Below are 10,755 nucleotides of genomic sequence, written 5' to 3'. Positions count from 1 at the left end.
AAAGCCCTTCGCTATCTGCACCCCCCCCCCCAGCCAGTGGTTCCCAAGGTGACAGCCCCCAGGGAGGAGGCAGCAGCAAAGTCTTGGGTTTCAGTCTGGCGGCTGGAGGGACTTTATAGTCTCTGCCCGGCTTTGTTACAGCTTTGAGTGAACGTGTTCACGAGGGAGCCTGACAGGGAGTAGTGAGACAGAGGAGGCGGCCTGGAAGGCACTGGCAGCACGGAGGCTAAGGAAGCCGACTGTTTCAAAGAGCTAGGCAAGGTCGGCAGAAGGTCGACAAGGACTTTGATTCGCTGTGCCTGGTTGTTCATGAATTCATGTGTCCATCCAGCACTTTCTGGAGATGGACTAGTCTCCCAGATGTGTAGGCAGCTGCATTTGCACAGATTGTTGGACCCTGTTGAGGCCGATTCGCACACAGATCATTTAGAGGCCTCTTTGGCTCCTCAAAAATTTAAGCATCACATTATCGTGTGACCCCACAGTCCCATTTCCGGGGATATACCCAAGAGAATTGGAAGCAGGGACTCGAAGAGGGTTTGCACACTCCCGTTCAAAGCAGCATGATTCACGGTAGTTCAGAGAAACCCACCGTCCACTGGTGGATGAAGGATAAATGGTGGTCCATCCGCGCAATGGAATATTACTCAGCCTTAGAAAAGGGAGGACGTTTCTGGCACCTGCTACAACGTGGATGAACCTTGAAGACATTATGCTCAGTGACATAAGTGAGACACAAAAGGACAAATACTGTAGGATTCTAGTCCTGTGAGGTACTTAAGTCAGATTCATAGAGACAGAAAGGTTGCTGGGGTGGCTGCTGACGTTCCAAATCTTGATTGATTTGGAGGTGAGTCACGTGAGGGGGAGAGCCAAGGGGGTTTCTGGCTGAAGCCACATGGTTCTGGGGCCAGCAGTGGGAGCCCCCGCTTCCTGCTTTGGCCAGCAGTCTCCCGAATCAGCAGCTTCTTGGGCACGAACAGTGTTCCTGATCACAGCGGGGGCAGTGTGATTCCACCGTTGGCTGCTGTAGAGGTGATGGGGCCTTCTCGACGGGGGGCCTAGGGGTCGTTCCTGCACATCCCCCTCCAGCCTTATGAGCGATTCCCACCCCCCAGCTTTTTTGAGCTGTAATTTACAAACCGTAAAATCCACCCATAAATCCACCCAGTGCAACGATTTTTAATAAAGCCATGCGATTGTGAAGCCATCACCATATTCTAATTTTTGGCCGCTTCCATCACCCTGAAAAGACCTCATCCCAGCCTCGGGCAACTGCTGATCTGCTCTCTGTCTCCATAGCTTTGCCTTTATTAGAAATGTCCTATAAGCAGAGTAATGCATCGTGTGGTCTCTTGCGTCTGGCCTTTTCCACGTAGCGTAAGTTCATCTGCACGTGTTGGTTGTTCGAGCATTTTTATGGTTGAGTGGCATTCCATTATTTGGATGTACTATGTTTTGTGTAGTGACTCATTGGTTGACGGACATTCGGATTTTCTCCCAGCGTTTGGTGCTTATGCATAATGGCGCTATGAACATCGGTATACAAATTTTTGCGTCATCTCTCCTTGGCATCGTATATACGTGGGAGCTGAATTGCTGGGTCACATAGTAACTCTTCGTTTAACGTTGGAGGAAACTTCTAAACTTGCTTTCCAAAGTTGTGGTGCCATTTTGCATTCCCACCAGCAGAAACGGGTTCTGGTTTCTGCACGTGGTTGCCAACACTTGGCATTGGGTGGGTGGGCGTAAAGTGCTGTGACATTGTACTTCCCACTTGCACGTCCTTGATGATTAATGACATTGGGCATCTTTTCACATGTTAAGTGGCCACTTGTCTGTCTTTACAGAAATGTTCCATCAAATCCGTAAATTGAGTCATTTGCTTTTTTATTGTTGAGTTGTAAGTGTTCTTTACATATTCTGGCGACAAGTCCTTAAACTGATACGTGATTCTTTTTTTTTAAATTTTTTTTCTTTGAGAGAGAGAGCAGGGGAGGGGCAGAAAGAGAGAGAGGGAGAGAGAATCCTAAGCAGGCTTCGTGCCCAATGTGGAGCCTGACATGGGGCTTGATCTCATGACTGTGAGATCATGACCTGAGCCGAAATCAAGAGTTGGACACTTTACTGACAGAGCCACCCAGACACCCCTAGCAGATACATGATTCTTAAATACATTTGTCTTTTTACCTGCAGAGTTGACGTTTATTTGCCAGTATCTTTTGAAGGACAAGAGTTTTTGATTTCGGTGAGGTCCATTTTTTGTCATTTCTTTTAATTTGTGGTTTGTGCTTTGGTGTCATATCTAAGAAATCATATCTCAGAAACCTAATCCAAGGGCACATTTATACCCCCTAATGTTTTGTAGTTTTGGCTTTTCCATTTAGATGCGCTATACATTTTGATTTCGTTTTTGTGTGTAGTGTGAGGTGATGGTCTAAGTTCTCCTAAGTGTTTTGTTTGTTTTTGGCGTATTCCATCATTATTTGTTGAAAAGACTGCCCTTTTCCCATTGAGTCACCTTGGCACCTTTATTAAGGATTAGTTGACCATAAGTGTGAGCTTGCATTTCAGGACTGTCTGTCTTATTGATGTCATAGCACAGTTTCGGTCAGTAGCTTTGTGGTAAGCTGTTAAGACAAAAGTCCTGTATCTTTGTTCTTTTATTAAAGGCAAGGATCTGGTGGATGGAGGGACAGGACAAGGACGTCATCATGGGGGACATAAGGATTACACGGACTCTGAGCCTGCAGGCTATTTGTGACAGCATGGGAGGGCTTAAGAAAATGACAGGTTCTGAGTTCAAATTCGTATCTCAAAGCAGTTTTCAGAGAATCGGTGCTGTGGATGCTTTTGGTGATTTCTTACCTCTTCTAGCTTCAGGTTGCTGAATTATAGCGTGGCATGAATTCTCACCAGATCTTTGTGTGAAAGTCAGGGCATTTGAGGGAGCCTGAGAATGGAAATATTTGGAATGGTGTCATTTGGGAAGAAGACTGTATGATTTTGAGTGCCCGCCCTGAACTTTAGAATCCCACTCAGGCTCCCTTGCCAGGAAGGAAGAAACAAAAGGCAGCCCCTTCCCGCCATCTAGAGAGGCAGTAACCTTGCGATAGAAGCCAGTTTTCACGCTAGCTCCCTCCTTGCGTCCACACCGAAAAGGGAGTGAAGTCTCAAAATTACTTCAGGAGGCCACTTAACTTACAATGCCAAGCCTTGGGATGAAAAATTGCAAATGACCTGTAAGATTTGGGTAATGTAGAAACGGGCAGACAATCTGGGTCCTACGTGTGGGGTCGGATTCCGAGGGTGCTACACCGGGAAAGGAGAAATGAGTTTATCCAGATAGGTGTGCGGACTAGAGGTGTTAGCTTTATTAGACTGGCTCGAGCAGCTGGGGGTTGTTCTGGTTGTAAGTGGGGTTGGTGAACGGAAAGCTGAACTCGGTGCCGGCCTTAGTGACTACAGTTGAGATGCCAGAAGGAGAGAGACAGAGCACAGGCGGGGGAGGGGCAGAGAGAGAGGGAGACACAGAATCCGAAGCAGGCTCCGGGCTCCGAGCCGCCAGCCCAGAGCCCGACGCGGGGCTCGAACCCACGAACCGTGAGATCACGACCTGAGCCGAAGTCAGACGCTTGACTGACTGAGCCACCCTGACGGGCCCTAGCATATTTTTTTTAAGTGGGAGAAAAACCAAGTTTATGTCTTTTTTTTTTTTTTTCAATGTTTATTTCTTTTTGGGACAGAGAGAGACAGAGCATGAACGGGGGAGGGGCAGAGAGAGAGGGAGACACAGAATCGGAAACAGGCTCCAGGCTCTGAGCCATCAGCCCAGAGCCTGACGCGGGGCTCGAACTCACAGACCGTGAGATCGTGACCTGGCTGAAGTCGGACACTTAACCGACTGTGCCACCCAGGCGCCCCAAGTTTATGTCTTTTAACATGCCCTTTAAATAACTTATTTTGAGGCCATAGTAAGTTACGGGAAAGTTTCCAAAACACTCCGCAAAGAACTCTCCATCCTCTATGCAGCTGCATTTCCTCCGTCACCCACTGCCCGCCCCCCGCCCCCACCAGATTGTCCGTTAGTCTTTTTCCGAGTAACCTGCAGGTGTTTTGCACAATTATTCTGAGTGTGTATCTTCTCCAGACAAGGACGCTGTCCCACACAAGCAGCACACAAGCCTCCACATCGGCACATCACCATCTCCGCCTGACCATCCATTCCTCGCATCCCATTCTTATTTTCTTAAGTGATCTGGTACGGCCCCCCTTTCTGGTCCAGGGTCATGTGCCCTTAGCTGTCATGTCTCCTCAGACCCCTTCAGTCTCCTTCACCCCCTCTCTGTCTCTCATCCCTGGCCCGGCTTGAAGAACACGGGCCTTACCTTCTATAGAGTGAGCCCCATCTCGGGTTCGCCTGCTGCTTTCTCTTGACCAGACTGGGGCTCCATGTAACTGGCCTGTGTGGTTCACTTCCTCACAGCAGTTTGGGACCTGCAGCTCAAAAGCCCTCTGGAGCCAAACCCCATTTTTTTTTCTTTAACTTGGAACAGACGATTTTCTAGGTCCCAGGGGTACGTTAAATTATATTGATCATTATACACCATCAGAAGGGAAAGACGGTAGCAAACTCAGTTTCCTACACAGCCAGTTGTTTAAAATACACCTTAGGGGCGCCTGGGAGGCTCAGTTGGTGAAGCATCTGACTCTCGGTATCAGCTCAGGTCATGATCTCACGGTTGGTGAGTTTGCACCCCGTGTCGGGCTCTGCTCTGACCGCGTAGAGCCTGCTTGGGATTCTCTCTCTCTCCCTCTCTGTCTCTGCCCCTCCTCTGCTCATTCTCATTCTCATTCTCTCTCTCTCTCTCTCTCTCTCTCTCTCTCTCTCTCTCTCTCTCAAAATAAATAAACATAAAAAAATAAAAATATACCTTAAATAAGCATATTTTTTAGCCATTTAGAGCCTGCTTGCTTTGTATATCTCTTGAAACTTTATGCAACATGTGCCATATAAAAGATAAACTCCAGAGCTATAAGAGACCCCAGGCCACTGTGCCCTTTGGAGCCGTCGGACCCCAAAACTCCCTGCCCAGCTGCTGAGCCATATCACCCAGACAGATAAGCCCTCTTTCTCCTGGGGTGTGAGGGTGGCCCCTTGCCCTCCTCCGGTCCTGGGCGGTAGCCTCTGTGCTCTCGCCTCTGGAAACTCTCATGGAAAGTGAGGGACTTTCCCTGCACTGGAACCAAAGTGTTGCCCACATAAAGCTATTGTCACCTTGTGGTCATGCTCAGACCCGGTCCCTCCAACTCGCAACAGCTTTCTTAGAAGGAATGGGACAGAAAGCACGCTATGTTCCTTTTTGCGCGGTCATCAGGAGGTGACGTAAACCTTGACCACCTGGTCAAGTTGGTGTCTGTCAGGCTCACCCACCTTAAATTTATCTTTCCTCCTTCTGTAATTGATCGGAATTGTGTGGGGAGGTATTATGAGATTATACCATCTTCCCCATCGTCAAACCTCCAGCCACTGACCTTGGTACCCGGTGATGACCCCTGTTTGTCCATCCACCTGCATACCGACTGCCAGATGGAGATTTTCCAATCCCACTATTCCTTCTGTGTTATTAGGGACTTAGTGTTACAATAGTTATAACCAGTTATTCTGTGGGGTATACTCTGTTACTGTCATTATTTGTTTTGATACTCAAATTGCCCCTGATGTGGCCAGCGGAAAGTCCTTCAGCCTGGTTCCTCTGGCCCTCAGCCAAGCCCCACCTTTTGTGTTTTGTTTCATTTTGTTTTAGCACTTTACTTTCTGGCACAAGAAGTTCCAGGCTCTTTCTTGGCCCTGGACTCAGACATTTCCCCAAACATCCCTGGTTCCTTTTAGCAGTAGATGGGATTTAGAAGCCAATATCTGGGCATTCAGTGTGCTAACTGCTGCTGGGCCCTTGGAGCAGACGGAGATAGAAAACACATATGTATGTATGTATGTATGTATGTGCATGTATGTACACAAAACTACGTGAGTGTGTACTTACAGACCTAGTAGATATATATAACACATGTCTACAGTTCTGTATCCGTGTGTATGTATTATAAAACTATGAGTTGTACATAACCTCCAATTCAAATATAATACCTCCTCATTCTAGCCTTTTCCTAAGTTTCTTTTCTGGCAACGAGAAACTTGGCTTCCACTTTTTAGAAATCTATTTACTTATTTGTTCAGTGTATCCAGCCTCCTGACCACACTGTTCCTCTCCTCAGCCTGCCATGTCTGTGTTCCCCTCGGTTCCACACCCTTGGCCTCTAAGCCTGCCCCCTGCCCCCTCCTCACATTCTCAACCACCGTGCTAACTGTCCCCTGCCCGGAACAGAAAATGTCTCTCTTACGTATTTTTATACATAAATATGAATTCTCCCACCTCTATCACACACACATATCTTTTTTCTATAGTGACATATATATGTAGTCGATTCTTGTTATTTGTGGTAGTTATGTTTATACAGGTGCTGTGAATACTGGATTAGCAAATATCGAACCATGGCTCTTAGGAGAAATACAGAGTCAGGTTCCTGGCAGCCTCTGTCACAACATTTTTGTGAACTGATCGCTACCTGACCTTGTTTATTTGTGTTTTCTGTTCAGGGACACCTTAGTTAATACACATTATTGATCCATTTGCATTGAACTCATGGCCAACAGCGCTAGAATTCATGTGTGAATGAAGTTTATCTGACACCTGTATTTTCTCTCCCTGGGCTCATCATAGCCTTCTTGCAGTCAGGAACACTAGACAGAGTTTCAGCACTAGACTTGGGGGCCACTTTCAGCAGTGAAATCACCCAACAAACATGCAAAAACACGGTGCTAAGCAGACCCCCAGAAGGACGTGCATTTACATTGTGAGCTCAAGCGAGAAGGCAAGGCAGTGCTGTGTTTGACCTCAGCTGAGAATGTGAATGTTGGGCACTTCAGACTTTTGACTGCTCTGCGCATGTCCACAGATGACCACAAAAGTACAGGGAGCATTGACTTGGGGGTTACAGGTAAGTTTTAGTGAGTGCCAAACTTGCAAATACAGAGTCTTCAAAAGAGGAAGATTGACTACACTTACATATTAAAAAAACAGACCTACCAGATGGGTAAGGAAGCCCACCAAAAATGACTTTACCCTTATATGCATTATTATTATTATTATTATTGCAAGGAGAATGTCTTCATATATTTCTGATCTATTTATACTTATAGATATAGATATAGATATATATTTAATGTTTATTCATTTTTGAGAGACAGAGCATGAGCGGGGAAGGCGCAGAGAGAGAGGGAGACGCAGAATCCAAAGCAGGTTCCAGGCTCCGAGTTGTCAGCACAGAGCCCGACATGGGGCTCAAACTCACGAACCACGAGATTATGACCGAGCCCAAGTTAGACGCTTAACCAACTGAGCCACCCAGCCGCCCCTTTACTTTTATATTTTAAAAAGAAAAGGGGCCCTGGGACACATGTGGGTATCTAGAACCTTAAAGACTGGAAATTTTCTTCCTCCTGTCCTAATAGGCTGTCCTCCTTTGGCCTGGGAGGTGCCTCCCCCACTGGTCTTTCAGGGACCAACACTGTGGATTTATTGTGTCAGCTTTGATCTGCCTGTATATGGACTTGTGGATGAAAGAAGAATGAACTTTTTTTTAAAGTTTTTATTTATGTATTTTGAGAGAAAGTGTGTATGTGAGAGGGGCAGAGAGAGAGGGAGAAAGAGGATACCAAGCAGACCCCACGCCATCAGCGCAGAGCCTGATGCGGGGCTCGAACTCGTGAACCGTGAGCTCATGACCAGAGCTGAAACCGAGTCAGAGGTTTAACTGACTGAGCCTCCCAGGTGCCCCTGAACTTCTCTCTTCTTTAAGTTTCTGTTATTTTGGACCTTAGGATAACAGTGAGACTCATCCCCAGAGATGGCATTTATCAAGAATCAGCTGTTAACCGAGACTTGTGGGTGCTTCGATGATACAGTTTACCTGTTTCGAGGGCTTTTGGGTATCAGATGCTGCACTCCGTTTGCGTTCTCTGTGTACCTTCACCTGTGATGGTGTGAGTCTTCCACAGCCACCCTGTGAGTGGCGGGGGGGGGGGCGGGGGAGGATTACAGAGCCCCACCCCCTCCAGACTCAGAAGGTTGAACTCACATAGCTAGTCAGAATTTGAACTCAGAACTGATTTCAGAGTCTGAACTTCTCAACAAAGGACAAAATGTTTGAATCTGGCCCCAAATCGGGATGTGGGTTGCTGAAATGCTTTATTATCAGAACTTATTGGAAGAGTTTCCAGGTTGCTTCTAGGAAGATGAGTTGGCTTGGGGACCCACTTCCTCAGACGTGCGAAGGCTTTCCTCCCATCCGAGTACTAACCAGGCCTGACCCTGCACAGCTTCTGAGATCAGATGAGATCAAGCGTGTTCAGGGTGGTATAGCCATAGACTTGTGAAGGTTTTTCTTTCTGATGCCTCAGCCCTCTGGGGAGAAAAAACTCGAATCTCGAATTGGAACCCACAAGATGAGAAGTTCTTTTTGTTTTTTATTTTTTTTAATGTTTATTTATTTTGGGGAGACAGAGAGACAGAGTGGGGGAGGGGCAGAGAGAGAGGGAGACACAGGATCCGAAGCAGGCTCCAGGCTCCGAGCTGTCAGCACAGAGCCTGATGTGGGGCTCAAACCCATGAAGCACAGGATCACGACCTGGGCTGACATCGAACACTCAACCAACTGAGCCACGCAGGTGCCCCGAGAGGTTCTTTATAGGCTTCCCCATAAGTTTCCCTGGGATCATGCCTTGAAGGTTCACAGGAATTCAGATATCTATGATGATCCAATATATTCCTTCAAAAGGCATGGCAGGTCCCTGAGGGGGCACCTCTTCAACAGACTGACCCATGGGGAATCTAGGCTTCTTAAAAACAGAAGAAAAAGCCCCTACCCAGAGGGATCTTCCTGTTGGAAGCTGGAGGGAGAGGAAGGATAAGTTATTACCTGGAGAGACTTGAAATCTGTGTGCTCATTCTCTGAGATCCCACAGTTACCATAGGATGAAAATATTCCTGAATGAATGTATTAGTTTATAAGTTAGAAAAACAATTGAATCCCTCTCCAGTGAACTTTAGAGCAGTGCTGTCCATGAGAAATATCATGTAAGCCACCTATGTAATTAAAAATCTTCAGAGCACCCTGGTGGCTCAGTCGGTTAAGCATCCGACTTCAGCTCAGGTCATGATCTCATGCTTCGTGAGTTCGAGCCCCACGTCGGGCTCTAGTGCTGACAAGCTCAGAGCCTGGAGCCTGCTTTGGATTCTGTCTCTCTCTCTCTCTCTCTGCCCCTCCCCCACTCATGCTCTGTGTCTTAAAAATAAACATTAAAAAAATTTTTTTTAATTTTTTTTCTGGTAGCCACATGTAAAAATGTAATAGGTGAAATTAACTGAAGTAATATATTTTTGTCACCCAATATGTCTAAAATAGTATCATTTCAACATGTAATCAATATTTTAAGATATTAATGAGGTATTTTGTATTCTCTATTTCATACCCAGCTGTCAAAGCCAGTCTATGTTTGGACTTGTGGCACATCTCAGTTTGAATGGCTGCCATCTTGGTCAGCACAGGTGTAAAGGGTCCATCTCCCACCCCCATGTCAGTGTCAGGTGGTCTTTTGCCCAACTGCAAGGTGCAATTGGAAGTCTTGCAAAAGATGTGGAATGATACACATGATTTGTTTAACTGCTGGGCTCCCCCACGAGACTTTGGCAGATGAAGGTGTGGAAGAGTGAGGCCAGTCAACAATGAAGAAAAGGTGTGATGGGCCGAATTATGCCTGCCTCCCCCCATCCCCCACCCTGTCCTGATTCATCTGTGGAAGCCCTAACCCCCAGGACCTCAGAATGTGACTGTATTTGAGGATAGAGTCTTTACAGAGGTGATCGAGCTAAAATGAGGTCATTAGGGTGGGCCCCGATCCAGGATGACCAGTGTCCTTGTGAAAAGGGGAAATGTGGACACAGAGACAAGCCTCAGAACAAGCCAACCCAGCCGGTACCTTGCAGGGCTCTTGGTTGCAGAAGCCCCGGCAGGCTGCTACAGGTGAGCTGGCTGGGGGCATCAGCAGGCGATGATTTGAACGTGAAAAGTTTACCAGTGGCTTTTAGGACAACTGAGAATTTGTTGTGCCGATGCTCTTGCATCTAGCTGGGCTCCCACAAACCTGTCAGGGACCCTTGGTGTTATGGGAGCTCCTGTGGATGAGACTTGGGGAGAGGACAGGGGTTTGTAGGTGGGAGTTTTTCAAGACCCCATCCCTTACCATCTGCGATGGGCCAGCATGCATCATTCCTTGGGCTCCTGGCAAGTAGCACTCTCCCCCCACGAACGTTCCTAACAAAAGGCCTCCTCCACATGAGCTATGAAACATTTGAGCATTTTAACAGCAAAACCTGGTCCTGGATGGGAAGATTGCTCCGCTCCTTCTCTGAGACGAGTAGAAAAGGCAGGAGGAACAGCTAACAGCCTTGGCAGCCAGCCAAGAAGGAGTGTGCAGGGCTGGCCATGACCCTGGTAGAGAAAGCATGAGTTGAGGCCAGAGCCAGGGCCTCTGGGAGCCGTGTGTGTGTGTGTGTGTGTGTGTGTGTGTGGCCTCTGCAGCCCCGCCCACAGCCCCGCCTGCCACACAGGGGAGACCACTTCCATTGGCCCAGCCCA

The 10,755-nt window shown here is 47.4% G+C and overlaps 1 protein-coding gene across 1 annotated transcript in view; it reads right to left on the bottom strand.

Moving 5' to 3' along the window:
- Window positions 1-10,453: 10,453 nt before the first annotated feature.
- LOC122486774 (long-chain-fatty-acid--CoA ligase ACSBG2-like) overlaps window positions 10,454-10,755 on the bottom strand; it is a 32,895-nt gene continuing 32,593 nt past the window's right edge. Inside the window, exon 15 of the mRNA XM_043586340.1 lies at window positions 10,454-10,608. The gene's annotated coding sequence lies outside the window, so the exon portion shown is untranslated. The remainder of the gene's footprint in view (window positions 10,609-10,755) is intronic.

The sequence above is a fragment of the Prionailurus bengalensis genome, chromosome A2 (genome assembly GCF_016509475.1).
Source record: "Prionailurus bengalensis isolate Pbe53 chromosome A2, Fcat_Pben_1.1_paternal_pri, whole genome shotgun sequence".
Classification (NCBI taxonomy): domain Eukaryota; kingdom Metazoa; phylum Chordata; class Mammalia; order Carnivora; family Felidae; genus Prionailurus; species Prionailurus bengalensis.
The sequence above is the reverse complement of the archived record's forward strand: the minus strand, read 5'-3'. Positions and strand labels throughout refer to the sequence as shown.